Source organism: Grammomys surdaster, unplaced genomic scaffold (genome assembly GCF_004785775.1).
Source record: "Grammomys surdaster isolate TR1022 unplaced genomic scaffold, NIH_TR_1.0 372, whole genome shotgun sequence".
Lineage (NCBI taxonomy): Eukaryota > Metazoa > Chordata > Mammalia > Rodentia > Muridae > Grammomys > Grammomys surdaster.
The window spans coordinates 10,093,898-10,111,788 of NW_021604791.1; the positions used below are offsets into that span (position 1 = coordinate 10,093,898).

Sequence of the window (17,891 nt, forward strand, 5' to 3'; positions counted from 1 at the left end):
GGGTTCTACCTGATCAACCTGTGCTTGGATAGCAAGCATTTTACAAATCAATCTATCTCTCCATCCCAAAGGCTTTCGGAGGACTGAGCTCAGTCTTCTATTCCCAGGGACTATTCATGAACATTACAGTCCTATCCACGGGCTTGCCTTGGCCTCCCAACTGCTGGAATTAAATATGTGGGTCACCATGCCCGTCTGACAGTACAGGATGGATGAGTTCAGATTACAGTGGCTAAGAGTCAAGACTGCCATCAAAGACAGCTTAGACTTGAAGGTAGGGAATCAAACCCAGGGCCCTGTGCCTGTTAAGCAAACATTGTACCACTAATCTACAGCCCCAGCTTTTCAAGGCCAGCTTCTCAATTAGCTAGGTGACAATAAGCACGTTCTTTCCCCGTGTCTAAGAGCTTCACAGTATTTAAAGTGAATAACTTGACGGTTGTTTTCATTATTGGTGTAGCAACACTAGTAAATGTAAGTGACCCTATGCTAGGCTCTGATGCTTCAGGCTTGTCAGTCAAACGACCCGACCCGGTCTTTTATCACCCCAGAGCACAGCATCATCCGGTTCGACCGCGAGGGGCTAAGCGGAAGTGGAGGTCGGTTCTTAGTTCCCACAGGGCTCTCAGCCACCCACAGGTGCCATTGCTACCAGCTCTCCGAGCCGGAGACGGAGGAGCATTTTTCTGAATGGTTCTCTTAGGATGGGAAGTCCGGACTTAGAGAGACCCCACGCCACGTCTGTGTGGATAAGGGACGTTCCCAGGAACTTCGGCCGCGGGATCGCGGGCTCCGGACTCTAGTCTTCGGCTTTGAAATCGCGGAAGGAAGGTGGGAACTGGCGGCCGTGGGGAGGGGAGGGGCGGTAAGGGGGCGTGGCTAGGGAGGAGCCAGGCGATAGGCGTGACCATGGGCTCGGTCAGCGCTTGCCAAGCTCTGGCTCCGCAGTTTGGACGTCGCTCTGTCCTGGCTTGTCTCGGCACGCGCTCCATCAAGGTAAGGACCCAGGGACTCTCGGGGGAGGATCAGAGGGGTGCGCGCTCACGGAGGTAGCCTCCATCTGCGGGAGACTGAACTTAGTGGGATTAGGAAGGATTTTTCTACCCTTCCCATGGAGGTGAGAGCGGGCTCTCTGCGTCAGGTCAGAGGCCCGTCCCCCTTGGGCCAGGAAGAAGGGACAGGTGCGCTCCCCTGATGGCCGCGCCTTCCCCGGTGGCTGCAGATCTGAGCCCTTTTGGACTTGGAATCTGGACTTAAAACGCTCACGCTTGAGTTCACTTCCCAGTCGAGCAGGGGGGGTGGGGTGGGGTAGGGGTTCTCCTCTCTGCTTGTCCCGTGGTAAAGTTAGAATCCAGGAAGATGGTCCACAGTTGCTTGTGCCCGAGCAAGGTACACTTATTTCTTTAGTTATTTTTCCCTTCTGGAAAGTGGTATCTGGGTCTTGATAAACAGGGGCTTGAAGAATCAATGTGGGAAAAACGACGTGGACTTTGTCCTGAGACTGTGCAATTTTCCCTGGATCTAACATTTCTTAACTTTTTCCTGTCGTTGGCGAAAGGCTGATAAGTTTCTGTGTACCAGGTCCCACCTTGGGCCGGTCTTTGGAAACGGGAATATTTGATCAGAAGAGTTGATCTGTGTTAAATTGGGACAACAGGATGGCTGGCTTGGTTAACTCGGTTTGAAGCCTATCCAGGGTAGTTGTATGCTTTAAGCAGATGGCTTACATTTTTCCAGTGAGTGCCCATTTTCCTCTTAGGAAACTCTGACAACCTATTCCCTTCTAGATAATTCTCTCATTTACAGAGCTGGGGAGTGGTGGGAGGAAGCATCAACTTATCCGCAAGTCTCCTAAGTAAGATTTGGGATTTAATAGTTGAGTGAACGACACTGGTAGCTCTGTGGTCTGCAAGACTCAAAATAAGGAACAGCTTGATTTCCACGGGAAGGTGGAGGGAGGTGGGGGAGGGGGGAGCTGTGGCTCAATGTACACAGTAAGTATTTGAAAGCATTCTATTTGTCCAGTTATATTTTCATTGTTTAAGAAAGCCGTATGTTTTCTCCATCCACTTACTAATTCCATCACTATTCCTATCCTTGCCAGCTCAGGGTGCTTTCTGTAGTGTGCCTATGTTAATCATCCTCATCCTTCCCACAAGGGTGTGTGCATTCTGGTTTGTGGAACTGTGTGGGACAAGTATGGTAAACACATGCAAATCAGTGCGGAGCTCTAGCTGGCAATACCTTTGCCCTACAAGGATCTTTGGCCTAGAATTTTCCTCTCTTCCCAAATAGGAAAGAATCTATGGTATGGATGCACGGGTTTAGCATCGCCACACTGTTTCCTTGCTTCCTTTAACTTGAAGATGGTCTTGTTTGCAAAGCAGAGCAGGGGCTATGTTTTATCCAAACCTGTAAGGCTCAGTAGATGGGAATCTCCCTCCCTCCTGCTAATCCTTAAAGGAGGATAGAGAAACTGTGGACAATTACTGGCCCATTTGTATTCTTGAAGAAGAATGCCTGGCCTCCTTGCCTTTCCCCAGGCACTCAGGGCCTCTAACCACACCTCTGCCCACAGGTTCTCCAGGCTGCCCTGGTTGGTGCTTCTCTTCCTTGCCCTGCACCCGTTCTACTAGATTTTGGCATTTACTTCACCCCTCCCGGGTCTCCACTCCCATCTGAGGAATAGCATTTGTTGTCTACAGATCATTAAGGGCTTCGGTTACTCAGCTTGCTGATGGCTCCGCTGTGGATTCTCAGTATCTGTGGACATTGTCCCTGCCCAGAGCCCTTAGGAAGCTAGCTCTCTCTCATCTTGTCCAATGAACATCAGGCGAAGCAGAGTCTTTGAAGTTGAATTCATACCAAGAGTTTTGGGAGGCAGCTGTTTTGTTTGGATTAAGGTCCTAAGTAGGGCATCTAAGTCTGTAAGAAAGGAGTGAAGTTGACTTCTGACCATGGGGAGTAGGAGAATGATCTTACTCCGTGTGATTATGCTATTAGAAGAGATTTGTTGGAAAAAACAACCACAAGCAACCTAGAGGGGAGGGTGGAGAAGTTATCAGTATCTCCATGCTTGTCTCCACCTAGGCCTGTCTTTTAATCTCTGCCTGGGTCAGCCAGTCCTTACTTGGGTCAGATTGTAACTATTCATTTTCTCTGAACGTTTGACTGCTCGGAGCTCAGATGACCAAAGCTACCATGAAACAGAGGTTGAAAAGTAATTATATTTCCAGTTTAAAGGAGGGGGAAAAAAGGAATTAAAACAACAACAACCGCCACCAAAACCCCACAAATAGGTTGCTACTGGGGAAACAGAAGGAACAAACAAATGTAAATAAATGTAGGCACAGAACTTGGGCTCAGAAATGGCTAGGTCAAGATAAGCCACAATATTTATGGCTAGGTCAATATTCACAGCTAAGCTAAGCACACATTTTTGTGTTCCTTGAAATTAGTAATTGTTTGGTGTGTGTGTGTGTGTGTGTGTGTGTGTGTGTATGTGTGTGTGTATACTTCTCATTAATTCAATCTTCGACCCTTGACTGATTTTCCAAGCCTTCCCTTAAAGGACTCAGGAGTTTTGTTTACTTTATTTGCCTCAGGAAGTAGAACCTGAACCTCCTGGCTTGCCATCCTCTTGGAGAGGTGGGCTTTTATTTATGGCATGCAACTGTCACCCAGAGGCTGCATCCTGGGAATCCCCATCATCTCTTTCCTGTGTTCTATCTCTGGTATTCTCTTAGCTTCCTGTATTTTGATGGACTCCTCAAAGCTTGCTGGAAAAGGATGCACGGGATATCAGTCTTTCTAAGATCAAGAATAACTAAAGTTATCTGTTTTCTCCTCAAAATTTGTACATTGGCTGAGTGTGGAATCCTAGGATGGAAATGTCAAAGGCACCGTTTTGGTACGTTCTAGGTTATGAACTTCTGGCTTCTTAATCTCTGCACAGCTGGTGTAAAGTTCCCAGCCCTGCTGTGCTCCTTCTGTGAGCTTATGAACTATTATTCTCTTCTGTCCCACAATCTCTTAAGTTTCCTGATGCTGTGCACTGGCAGGGTCTTTGTTCTTATCAGCATGCGGGCTTTTGCATGTAGGAGTTTGCATTTTTAGTTCAGGGAAATTTTCTTGGGTTACTTCACTGGTATTTTTGTCCAATTTTTCTGTAATGTTTCTTTAAGGAATTTGTTGTTTAGATGTTAGGTATTTTGGATCAGTCCTCTCACTTTGTGCCTTTCATAAATTTCTGTCTTGTTATTTCCCAAGTCCTTTAGGAAGGTTTTCTCAGTATTAGTAGTATCAGAGTTTAACACTGGGGTGTTTTCCAATGTCTTTAACATTATAATTATTGTCCTTATTACTGAGACAGGGTCTTGCTATGTAGTTCATGCCAGCCTAGAATTCACTGTGTAGCTCAGGCTGCCTTGCAGTCCGCTTTCCTCCAGCTTTAACCCCACCAGTGATAGAGTCATAGGTGTGTCACCATACCTGGTTCTAATCATGTTTTCAGCATTATTAATTTATAAGGACTCCATCCTCTTGTTCTCCAAGTCTGTACACATGTGTGTTCATTTGTGTGTGTGTATATGTGTGTGTGGTTTTATGTCTATATACTTCTTGTTTTTTTATCTTGTGGTTCCTGGGTCTTATCTCTCTGGGGAAACTACTGGCTTTTTTGACTAGAAGTGTGTGTCACCCTCCTGCCCCCACCTTAGTGTGCAGAAGTGAAGTGTGTTGGAAGTGTTCCTTCTAGTCTGGTTACCTGCTTAATTTTGGAGGGGGGGCACAGTTAACAAGCTGAAGGTGTGGATGGGCTTGTTGGCCTCAGCTTCCTCTCAGGCTGATCCAGCTAGGCTTCCTATTTGAGGGTGATCTCTGAGGTCAATGCCGGTCTAGTGAGAGCGATCAGGGAGGGCTCTTCTGGGCTTCTAGAGGCTGGAGGAGTGCCTGGCTGCCAGTGATCTGTTGCTGGTTGGCACAGAGGCTCAGAACCCTTTCGGGCTGTTTGTCCAAGCTTGACTGGCGGGAAGAAGTTAACTTCTCCAAGTGGCTGAAGGTATATTGGATGGTCCAGCTGGCTATTCTCTTGTAGTATTAGGGGAATGAACCCAGAGCTTTGAACACATTAGCTATTCTCTACCTCACCCTCACTGAACCCAGCTTTCTAGAGACTTGAGTTAGTTCCCTTGCTTTGTATTTCAGCCATCTGAGAGCTATACATCCCATCGTTGTCTTTGCACCCCACCACTGTGTCTAGTGTGATCTCTCGGTTCTCTCTGACTTTGCTAATTTACCCATCAAAGGAAAATACTTTGTCATTTTGTTTCCTGGGATTTCAGCAGGGGAAGAATGCCTTTATATATAGTGCAGGAATGGAGATTTCCTCAGCAGCCTCTACCCAGGCTCCAGTGGCTAGGTCTGGATGATGTGATGTCAGTCTCTCTGCCTGTGCCACAAGTACATGTTTTCTAGCCAGCCTAGTCCAGAGAGTCTCACTGGTCTGGCTCAGAATGCCTTCAGCTAGCTCTCCCTAGTCAACCACTAGTTGATCGGAGTTGTTGCAGGAAGCCAAGTCCGTGTATAAAACAGGCTCAGACCTGTGGACCATATGATGCTTTCTCGTGTTTGGGTCATGGTCCTATTTCTCCAGTCCAGGTTGTCTTCGAAGACTCTGTCGCTTGAGCCACTCTATGTCTTGCCCACCGGTAAAGCTCAGCTTCTTTATATGTGTCTGACATCTCACTTTGAAGGATGGTTGTTGGTGGCTTTGTGGCCTCAGGAGCAAGACGATTTCTTTGGAGGCCAGCTGACTTCCCAGAATCCTCTCTTCCTGCTCTCAAGTGTGTGCCCTTCTTGGAATGTGTAACAAGTTCCTGTTTCTGGCTTGCTGAACAGGGATACTGACTTACCCTGCCCATAGCAACTTTCCCGGCCCCAGCTTACCAGCTGAGTCACCACCGCCTTAGTCTTCCTTCTTGAATCATGACCTCCAGCATTTTCTTCCAAGAGCCTCATGGCATCAGCGTTCTCAGTGGTGACACACAGAGGAATGGCCTCAAGCATCAGCCTCCACAGAAGCAGGAAGAGCATTCTTACCCGGTCATTTCGCATGAAGGCTGGGCGGAGCTCTGTACTCTTAAATGGCAGGTGCGCATGCGCCAAGGGAAGAGGAGCCGCGCAAGCAGTGGGCATGGCTGCAAGATAGTCACTGCTGACGAGGCTGTGGTGGCTGAGAGAAAAGGACAGATATTAGCCAAGAGTCATGTTGCTGTTCCCCAGTGGGTACCTACGTGAATGAATGCTTGGCTGGGAGAAGGCTATACACACATTGGTCTATCATCATCATCATTATCATCATCATCAATATTATTATTGTTATTATTATACTCTGTCATCATGATTGGCTCTCTCTATGTAGCCCAGGTTGGTCTTGACCTTGTGATCCTTTTATTTTAAACTTAGGTGTGTTGAAATTACAGGTGCGTATCACTATGTCTACCGAGCCTTTTTTTCAAAGGAATGTTTGTGTATGCACTATCTGTCTGTCCATCTATCTATCCATCAATGTGTGTGTTATCTGTCTGTCCGTGTGTACATCTGTCCATCAACCTGTTATTAATTTTTTGTTTTGTTTTGAGACAGGACCTCTCTTTGTAGCCCTGGCTATCCTGGAACTCACTATGTAGAGTAGGCTGGCTTCAAGCTCAGAGATCCTTCTTCCTCTGTCTCCCAAGTGCTGGGATTAGAGATTTGCATCATCACATCGGGCTTTTTTTTTTTTTTCCCTCAGAGAGAGTCATGGCTTTCCTAAGCACACACTGGCCTGGAACTCACCCTGTGTAGCTGAGGCTAGCCTGATACATGTGAGCATGCTTAAAAAGGCTGAAGCTGTCAAAGCTCCATTTGCACATTTATTGTTTTCTCCACAGGCTTATTCATTTTGCACAAACTGGTTTTCTCAGCTGTATCATATACACTCTTGTAGAGAAAGCACAATATTAAAACACTCAGATGACTTTCCCCAGGTAATAGTAGACACTTTGCAGTTAAGAAAGATTTTGCTACAATTAACCATGCTCTGTCCAGTTGTCAAAATTCCCCATATCCTTGACTTCAGTTTCACATTGACTGTATAGACGGAAGCAGAGACTATTTGTGTTCTTCCCGGTGTATTGTTTCTCATATTAGTTAGAAATAGTCTTCATAGAAATGCGCTGTTATTGTTTATATTTCCCATCTATGCTTTTCCTTAGCGTAGTGTCAGACATTGTCTTGGCTTCTGTGGTAAAGCCAACAACTTGGTAGGGGTGAGGGAAGTGCGTGTGGGTAGATGGTTCATGGTGAAGGAGGCAGACCTTTGATTTCAGTACCATATGTATATATTTTTTTCTCCTGTAACTAGATCCTTCCTTTCCAAGGTTAAATGCTTTTGACATGCTTAGCTACTCAGTATCAAAGTCCCAGGCTTTAAGTCCCCATTTATTGTGTGGCCTACAAATCCCGCAGGCTTCTGTGACCCACTCCCTTCTAACCTGTCTCGGTGGTCAGCGGCTTTACCTCTTCCCCTTTATCCAGCCCAGAATTCTAACCAGGAGTCTGGTACCGTTTCCTTAGAGAGCCCCACTTCCTCACGTGGTTTCCAATATTAGGTTTCAGACACAACCTGTGACATTTCCACATGGGCTGGACCAAAAATGAACTGGACCTTTTATTTTTTATCTTTTCTACACAGAAATGATTTCTATAGGTCCCAGGCTTTCTTGGGACTATCTTTCATAGCACCACCTGGGAGTGAAGTGTTTCTAATGAATGACTGTTGGAGGAAGACACGCATAATCAGGAAGAAAAGCTCACTGGCTGTTTGTGCTCACGCCTGTCTTTCCCTTCCCTCCTTTTGGTCCTCTGGGATTGACAGTCTCCCCTGTGTGTAGGTCGAGTAGGTTTAGCCGGATTGCTTGTCACCGTGTCTGCAGTCGTTGGGTTGGAGGTCAGAAGAAGCTGGCAGAGCCGGGTGTGGTGGTGGTGCACACCTTTAATCCCAGCACTTGGTAGGCAGAGTGAAGAGGGGCTCCTCCATGGGATGGAGGCCAGCCTGGTCTAGATAGTGAGTTCTAGGATAGTCAGGGCTGCATAATGAGACACTGACTCAAAAAAGAAAAAAGAAAAAAGAAAAAAGAAAAAAGAAAAAAGAAAAAAGAAAGAAAACAGAGAGGGAGAGAGTGAGAGCTAGAGAGAGAGAGAGAGAGAGAGAGAGAGCAAGAGAGTGAGAGAGCAAGAGCTAGAGAGAGAGAGAAAGAGAGAGACAGAGATATAGAGAGATAGAGATAGAGATAGATAGATAGATAGATAGAGAGAGAGAGAGAGAAGTAGCAGGTGTCTTGGGTATACAGTTTGTTTAGACTTTTGGTAGTCTCCAAGGGTCATTTATTTTTATTTTTTATTGGATATTTTATTTATTTACATTTAAGATGTTACCCCCTTTCCCATCTTCAAGCGTCATTAACAAGGTAAGCTTCCCATTCGTTCCCTAGTCCTCTACTGGGCAAGTAAGTCCTGCTCAGTAATGCATGCAGGCCACCTGGATCTTGTTCCCATGTTTAAAGCCTCGACTGTGTTTCTAAGTCAACTATTAACTGGAATTATGTCCCCATGTTTCAGCCTTTCCATCTATTAAACAAAGTATAATGACACATAATTAATAACCCACTTCAGAAAGGTACACAGCCGAATGCTTGTAAAAAAAAAAAAAACAACTTTGAGCTATTCTGAGAGTGTTTTATACACATTCATGAACAATGAGGTGGCTTCTCTGTTTGACAAAGAACACCTGTAGTGTGCTCATTTTATAGACAGGAAAACTGAGTCTTCTAGGGGATGATGTCCTGCTGAGGATCATAGGGTAAATGTAACATAATGTTTGGAATTTTTCTCAGACTTGTTAGAACAAATAAAATACAAAGTTCTCCCTCCCCGTCCCAGTGTGTGTACATGTGTGTTTGTGTGGCACATGTATGTGCTTTAACCAGATTCACCATTTAGAGAATTCTGTGACTACTTTTTAGCTTCATTACTTCTCCTTCATTAAAAAGAATTATGCTTGAAAAGTATATTAATTTTTTTCTCTTAAAAAAGGCTTTGGACTGAATGAATGGCTCAGTGGTTAAGAGCACTGACTGCTCTTCCAGAGGTCCTGCGTTCAATTCCCAGCAACCACATGGTGGCTCATGACCATTTGTAATGAGATCTGATGCCCTCTTCTGGTGTGTCTGAAGAGATGGACAGTGTACTCACATACATAAAATAAATAAATATAAAAAGAAAGATTTTTGGGCTGGGCAGTGGTGGCACACGCCTTTAATCCCAGCACTTGGGAGGCAGAGGCAGGTGGATTTCTGAGTTGGAGGCCAGCCTGGTCTACAGAGTGAATTCCAGGATAGTCAGGGCTATACAGAGAAACTCTGTCTCGAAAAACCAACCAAAACAACAACAACAACAACAACAACAAAGGCTTACTATTTTTAGGCACATGTGTCTGTGTAAGTTTATGCACACCGTGTAAATGTGGGTACCCACAGAGACCGGCAAGTATCACATCTCCAGAACTGGAATTAGAGACAGTTATGACCCACCTGCTATGGGTCCTGGGAGCTGAACCCAGGTCTTCTGACAGAGCAGTGAATGCTCTTAGCTGCTGGGCCATCTCTTGAGTGCCTCATTAGTTTTCTTAAAGCAAATTAAGGCATTCAGGGAAACAAAGCTTTGCTTTCAGAGTGATTTTGGAACTGTTCTACACAAAGGTATTATACAGAATCAATGGGAGTTTGGGAGACATTTTTAGAAAATGAATAGTCAAGAGAACTGAAGTAGCAAAGCATGGGACGCTTCTGAGGTTACAGGCGTGATCTAACTAGTCTGATGATCATTTTAAAAATAGACGATGTACAAGAGGCGGATACTGTCACATCGCTGTGACAAAATGCCTGATGGAAACAAGGGGAGAAACATTTATTTTGGCTCACTGTTTCAGAGAGATTTCAGTCTGTCATAGTAGAAGGAATGAACCTTATTATAGACAGGAAATGAAAGCACACATGGAAGGAGTGGAGGAGAGAGAGAGAGAATTTCATGTTTTAGTTGATCCAGTGAGCCTGAGAAAACTCCATGGACACTGAGTTAAATTTGACCCCGCTGATCTCCTGTAAGACACTGTCTCCTATAGGACTCATTTTCCTTTCTGGAACCTCTATCATGGCTGCTCTGTCTGTGGTGCTGGAGTGTGATACTGTAGCATGTTCACGCGGTGGCAGACAGGAGAGGGAGCGCTGGATTAGAACTGGGTGAGTGTAGCCTTCAAAGGCACCCTCCCAGCGACCTGCTTCTGCCAGCCCCACCTCCTAAATGCACCTAGCCTTCAAAATAGTTCCACTAGCCGGGAACCAAGTGTTCAGAACACAACCTTTTGGGGATGTTTTGGATTGTACCATATTAGGTGGTTAGTGAACTCCATAATACGTCATTTCCCTCATCTCTCTCTCTCTTTCTTGCCCCCCTCCCTCCCTCTCTCTCCCTCTCTCTCTCTCTCTTTCTCTCTCTCTTTCTTTAAAAGATTTATTTATTATATATATAGGAGTACACCATAGCTGTCTTCAGACACACCAGAAGGAGGGCATCAGATCCCATTACAGATGGTTGTGAGGCACCATGTGGTTGCTGGGAATTGAACTCAGGATCCCTGGAAGAACAGTCAGTGCTGTTAACTGCTGAGCCATCTCTCCAGCCCCTCCCTCATTTTTTCTAAGTTTTCATTGATGCATCTTGAAAACATAGTGGACCCAGAGAAGTCGATTCTTCCGTGGAGTAGAAGACTGAGAAAAAAAAATACTCTCAGTACACTCTTCTATTTAGAAAGATTGGCAAAGATATGAGTGGCCAGCAACTCATAAACTGAGCCAGCCACCTCAGGGAGGCCTTGTGTGCTGGATGGTTTTATGTCAACTTGACACAAGCTAGAGTTATCTGAGAGAAGGGAACCTCAGTTGAAAAAAAATGCTTTCATCAGCTCAGTCTGCAGGCAAGCCTGTAGGGCAGCATCTTCTTAATTAGTGATCGATGAGGGAGAGCCCAGCCCATTGTGGGTGGGGCCATCCCTAGGCTGGTGGTCCTGGGATCTATTGGGAAGCAGTCTGAGCAGGCCAGGAGGAGCACACGGGTAAGCAGCACCCTTCCATGACCTCTGCATCAGCTCCTGCCTCCAAGTTTCTGCCTGGTTTGAGTTTTGGTCCTGACTTCTTCAGTGATGGACTGTTACCTGGAAGTATAAGCCAAACAAACTCTTTCCTCCCCAACTTGCTTTTGGTCATGGTGTTTCATCGAAGCAATAGAAACCCTAAGGAAGACACCCCTCACCTGAGTGAGTGCTCCATATTCCTCAACAGAAAGCATTTCAAGTGTTTATTGGGGCTACAAAGTACGCCGGGTCCTATGCTAAAATCTACACGCAGCTTGTGGTATTGTGCTCTTTAAATAACTCTCAAGTGGGTAAGGTTATCTTTTGTATTTTGTAGGCAAAGAGACTGGAGTTCAGTGAGGTTCTGTTATCCTCGTAAGTGTTGTCCGAGCCTGTAGCTTTCTCCTCTGTGCTCTGCTGAGACCCACTCAGTGAGCTTTTGTTTTTCTTCTGCCATGGACTTTTCTCACCGAGTGTCATATACAAAGATCTGCTTCTAATACAATTGAAAGCAGTCAGGTTCTTCAGGTGTCACTTCAGACCCTTGACCCGGTGTGGGTCCTGAGAATGCGTCACGGCGACAAATGGTTCCACTCCGTGAACTGCATCAGCGAGACTGTTTCTAACTGTGCTGGGGCCGTGGTTGCAGCTCAGTGGTAGTATGCTCATCTGAGGTGTGCAAAGCCTTGGGTTTGATCTCTAGCCTCCACCCACAGAGGGAAACGTCTAGTAACTGCATTGAAAAAGAGAAAGGCGAGTGAGATTAACTTTCATAGGATGAGCCGTGTAACCCGGTATTTAAAATACTGTAATTCTCTTATATAAATGTACAGCAAATGACTAATGAGAAAGAGTTTGGAACAGTGCAAGATAACGAACACAGGGGTCTGGAAAAATGACTCCAAGGTTAAGAGCCCTTGACTGTTCTTCCAGAGGTCCTGAGCTCAATTCCCAGTCAACCACATGGTGGCTCACAACCATCTGTAATGAGCTCTGGTGCCCTCTTCTGGTGTGTCTGAAGAGAACTGCAGTGTACTCACATACATACAATAAATAAAAAAAAAAAAGAAAATAAAAAAGATAATGAACACAGTCCAACAGAACGCAGCGTGGTTCAGTGCAGTGTCTCATGCATGGTAGTGAAGTGTCCTTCCAAACTGTAGAGTTGTTGTTCACAGGAAGGTATCTTATACTGCTTTAGTTTTAGACTGGCATTTCTGCAGTGAGAAGGCTTCGCTCTCCCCAGTGCTGAGAAGGCAGGTGTGCCGAGTAATGGCTGCATTGACAGCAGCACAGATGCAGAGCAAAAGGTCGCCTGTCCCCAAAGGCCTATGACTCAGGTTTTATCCCTCCTTCATTCAGTCTTGTTTACCCGCTGGTGTCTAAGGCTGCCAAGCACGGTGGTGCGGGTTATTGCAACATCATGGGCTGGCCTTTACATCAGAGACTTAGAGCGTCTGCTTACTTTCTGCAGCAGAGTTTAGAGAGGATAAGAGGTACCAATTTTAAGGGAAGGTATTTCGCCTCCTAACTTACGCAGAGGCATTTTCTTGGAAGAGGATGAGTAGTTGTAGTCTCTGTGTCTTCTGAGTGAGTCCAACTGCATCATCATCATCATCATCATCATCATCATCATCACCAACTCTTTTTTCTAATGCTTAACGGGGTCCCATCCCCTCTGCCAGTGACCGGAAGTACAGAAGCAGTTTTAGTCTCCTCCAGCAGAATGCCCAGAGGCGTGTTGCTCTTCACACTGTTGTACTTTTGGAGCCCTAAGTGTGTCTTCCTTGTGATTGCATCCCCCGATGCTTAACACAATTCTTGATGGGAATTGTCACCCGGCTTTAACCCCTGGGCTTCTGGCTTGTGTCCTGAGTTGCTCTAATGCTCTTTGACCCTAGACTGACTGATGTAAATGCTGACACGACTTTCCTTCATGGAGTCCCCGCTCACCCTTCATGTGGTACAGGTCTTCTCATGACACTCACTGTCATCATGGTTGCTTCTATAGTCGGAACCGGCTCCTGATTGCTTGTAGCAGGCATCGCGCGGAGCTGTTGATGTGTGTCATTTAATTTAGGCCTTGTAAACGTCTCCAGGATGCTTGCGTTATATCCCCCTCCTCCTTTTTTTTTTTAATAAGAAAATTGAGGCATTGAGAAATGAAGTATTTTACCTGAGGCCATACAGCCAATGAGAATCAGAGGATCTTGATAGCCTGCCCCCTGACTTCAAAGGTCTTCTGTGTTGCCATTACTGGGGTTGGGTGTCTGTCTTTGGTCCCTGGGTCCTTAGGAACAGGAGCATACCATTGTAGACTTACTGTTTGTCGACCTAGACTTCTTTTTTGGTGGGGAACTGAAGTTCATGTGGTTTGGGTAGGATAGGTAGAACCCTGGTGGTCATGTGACTTAGCTCTGGTTAATCTAAGGATGTCCTTCCATCAGTCAGGTCATGTGATTGGTTCAGGAGCTGGTACTTGATCCAGACCAGCTCCCAGGCTCCCTGGCTCCCTTTAAGGAAGGAGGTTTTCTCTGACTTAGGAGAGTGAGTTGTCACATGGGGAGAAGAGCTGTGGGGAGAATGGAGACAGCCATCTTTGAATCTCGGTGTCTAGCTGTGTTCCATGTGTCCAGGACTTTAGACTTCTGTGAACCAGGATGCTTGTGTCGCTGTTTGCTTAAATCTCCGTATTTACACTTGACAAACTCCTCGCAAACTCTGAAAATGCAGCTTTGGCTTCTCTATGGCCATGTTCTGTTTCTGGGTGAGAGCAGGCATTCTGGAGTCTTGTTATTTACTTGGGACCCAGATATTTTGGATCCCTGCAGACTTTGGGTCCCATCACGCTGTATACTCTCCTTGTAGGTTGTTACTCCTTTCCCTAGTGAAAGGAGATACCACAGCCAACCACTCCCTAGCACCCCACAAGCCCACACACATGGATATGGGTGGGGTGAACACTGAACCGTGAATAGAATACTAGAAAACTCTGTTCTTCATAGACACTGGGGAATTACCAGTGTGATCATCATCCCACTCTATGAATGCTGATCAAAGACTCCTGAGCACGGAACCCATCTGGCCCCGGACACTGGCTCCCAGTCAGCTTGGGTCACAGCCTGGTTCTCAGCCTCACTTGCCCTGACTTCCAGCCTTTCTGCTCTGCTGTTTGCCTGTGATCTCTCCCTCCTGCCGGTGATTCTGTCCTCCATCCTTCTGCTGGCTTCCCTCCCACATCTTTCCGAAGCCCTCCAAGAGCGAGTGCATTGTTCTATTGTGAATCAACTCTCCCACACGGAGCCCGAACACTCCCTTTTCTGCACCTCTCTGGGAGGGTTCCCTTTGCTATTCACAGGGCACCCCTTTCTGCCCTTCTTTAGAGTTCAAGCCATTGTTGCACACACCCTCCTGGTTCCTCCTCCTACCAGCTAGCCTGTTGTTAGTCATTGTCCCTGATTTGATGGCTTCTGTTCTCTCCTAACCCTGCTTCTTGCGTTCATGTGTACAGCTAACTGTATATTTGCAGTAGTGTATGGTTGCTTGCCTGTGGGGGTCTGTAATGGAAGTGGTTAGTCGTGGGAAAGGGGGTTTTCATAAGAGATAACCTGTAATCAAGGCCTAGAGAGGTGACTAGGATTGCTGTAGATAGATCAAGAGTGGAAGAGCTGCCCAGGCAGAGCTAACAGCTTGGGCAGGAGCCTGGAGATACCAAAAGTCTTGCTGGGATACCAATGGTACGAGAGGAAGAGAGAACCCAGTTTGATGAGGCCTGGTTGTATTTATTTACAATTAAGGGATGAGTCAGAGAGGAGAAAGAGTGAGATTGTGTTGTGAAGAACAGGATGAGAACTTGGTTGGAGATTTTTTGTAAAGGAGGACCAGTGAAGGAAGCAGATTTAAGATATTCATGCTAAGACTTGTGCTGGAGAGAAAGATAGTGGATACGTTTGGGGAACTCGTTCACAAGGGAGTTGGGAGTAGGGTTGGGGAATGAGGCTGGGACCTTGCTGCTTAGGAGCTTGTCAAGAGTGAGGTGCTGCCGGGTGATGAGAGACGTGCAAGTGTTCTGGGTTGCTAGGAGACAGCATCTGTATACTAGCTAGGAATCAAAGTTCTTAGCCCTTTAATTACCTTGTGCATTAAAAGTAAGATGACTTCCTTCATGAGAGTAAAAATGACCGACACTATATAAGCTTGTGATGTTCCCCAGAGCATGTTTTATAGAATGCTACAACCCTGAGAGGTGTTAATGAGGTTCAAGAGAAATACAGTGAGTTTTGTGACCAAATAAAGTTGGGAAACCCTGCAGCTGGTGTGATTCATAGAGCATACTCACATATTAAACCCTCTCAGAAATGCACAGAGGAAGCAGGCTTGATGTTGAAGTCAGGTTATTCATTTATTCATTCATCCCCCTATCCGGCAAGTACGTAGGATGTGCACGGTGTAGTGGCGTGGCTATGACATGCTGGCCCCTGTGTCCTGCAGTAGAGAATGTTGGCAGCCCATGCCCCTCCTCCTATGAGAGTCTGCTCAGTAAGTATGTGTGGTCATCTGATATGTCGCACTGTGGTGAGAAGCCTGACTTGGCAGAGCCTGTGAGAAGGTTGTTTAAACGTTCCCATTTGTACCCTGGAGTGGAGCCAGGTGGAGTTATTGATTGTCTATCAGCCCATCTCTCTGGCCTCACGCCTCTGTCTTCATCAGTCTCCTCACCTCTTCACAGAGTATTTCCTGTCCCGCCCGCTCTGCATGGCCAGCGTACACGGCAAGGGAACTTTCAGGTCTGGGAAGCTGGTGACTCGCCTACGGTTACCCAGCTGGTTGCAGGAGAAGAGCCAGAACCTAACCCAGCTGGTTCTAAGTTCCAATCTCATTGCATTCTTGATGGGAAGGGACAACTTGAAATGCTTAAAAATGGGGAGGGCACACTTAAGTGGACTTACCAGGTTGAGTGAGGCCCTGTGGACAGTTTAATCAGTACAGCATAAGATCTCCATCGCTGCCCTTGTTGTCCAGTGATGATTTGACCATGTGCCTGGCCAAGTACTTTCTATGCATTTCTTTAATTTCTCAGCCCTGTGAGGTAGTAATTGCTACCTCGTCTCATAAATGAGGAAGGAAGTTCAGAGCGGGAGTAAGTGCAGTGTCCATTTTACACAGCTTGTCAGGGCAGAGCCGTGCTTCTATTTTAGGCTGTTTTGAGCCCATTCTGTGCGGCAGGAAATGTTTGGTTTTTTTTTTTCAGGTTCAAACTGGCAGAGTCCGTGTGTCTTTTCTCGTCTCCCTTTTAGCTTGTCACCTTTGTGAAAACTGACTCTCAGCCAGATGCTTGTACACGACTCTCATCTCAGCTCTCAGGAGGCTAAGGGGAGCATTGCAAGTTCAAGGCTAGGCAGGGCTACTTTGTGACTGATCTCAACAAAATGAAACAAAACCAACCATGCAGACAAAGAAAAAGACAGAAAGACACCACCCACGCATGCACGCACAAGCCTGTGTACACAGCATACACGCACACAGGGACACAGATAAAACATGCAAAATGCAACCGTCTCTCAAAAAGGATCTGATCCACTCTCTGAACCACTAAGCTGGGGAGATCTCCCACAGCCCTTATGAGTGCCTAACCAGGTGAAGGAACTCTAGGAGCTGAGGATCTAGAGGTGGACACACATTCTTGGATATTATTCTTGTGAACCTTAACAGCCAGTTGCAAGAGGATACGGTAAAAGACACAGACTCCAGAAAAACGCCGCAGTGATAACTGTAACGCTAAGAATGTAAACGGAACAGAATAGAACAGACTGGATGTTCTTATTTTTTTCAGCTGTAAGGGTTTTTGTTTTGTTTTTTTTTGTTTGTTTATTTAAGTATTTATTTTAATTTTATGTGTCTGGGGATCTTGGCTTGCATGTATGTATGCATGTGCATCACATCAATGCCTGGTGGAGAATCAGGTCTGGAACTAGAGTTAAGGACAGTTGTGAACCATGAAGTGGGTGCTGGGAATTGAACCCAGGACCTCTGGAAGAGCAGCCAGTGCACTTAACCTCTGAGCCAGCTCTCAGTTCCCACTGATTTTTATATTTTATTTTATTTTATTTTATTTTTTTATTTTATTTTGAGATAGGGTCTTATTGGATAGCCTTTGCTGGACTTGATGTTGCAACTCTCCTACTTCGGCTTGCCCAGTGCTGGGACTATAGGCTTGTATCCAGCTAGTCTGTTTCGTTTAGATCTGGCAGTGCATGAGTTACATCTCTTGTTGCTGTGACTAAAGCAACACAGGGAAGGGTTTATGTCCGGCTCACAATTTGAGAGTCCAGCTCATCACAGCAGGAAATGTCTGGTGACAGGAGCTGGGGGCCACTGCTCACACTGCATCCCCAGTCAGGAGGCAGAGACCAGATGATGCGTGCTGGTCCTCAGGTCGTTAGCATTCCCTTTATTCATCCCGGGGCTACAGCCAGGGTGATGGTGTAACCCACAGAGTGGGTCTTCCCACCTCAGTTTAACATAATCTAGATCTTTCCTCAGAGGCGTGGCCAAAGGCTTGTCTCCTAGGTGAGTATAGTTCTGTTGTTGGTCAATATTGCACGTAGTCAAAGCAATGCCTTTTTGTGAAAGTGAAACATTCAAATTAGAAGGAGTAGAT

At 46.0% G+C, this 17,891-nt stretch overlaps 1 protein-coding gene across 2 annotated transcripts in view; it reads left to right on the forward strand.

The window, feature by feature from the left end:
• The first annotated feature begins 737 nt into the window (after positions 1-737).
• The window catches only part of Tec (tec protein tyrosine kinase), a 110,430-nt gene continuing 93,276 nt past the window's right edge, over positions 738-17,891 (forward strand). The window contains exon 1 of one of the 2 annotated variants that reach the window (XM_028780728.1): positions 738-831. The gene's annotated coding sequence lies outside the window, so the exon portion shown is untranslated. Of the gene's footprint in view, positions 832-916; positions 997-17,891 lie in introns of those variants that run through there. The other variant, XM_028780727.1, reaches the window with a different exon arrangement.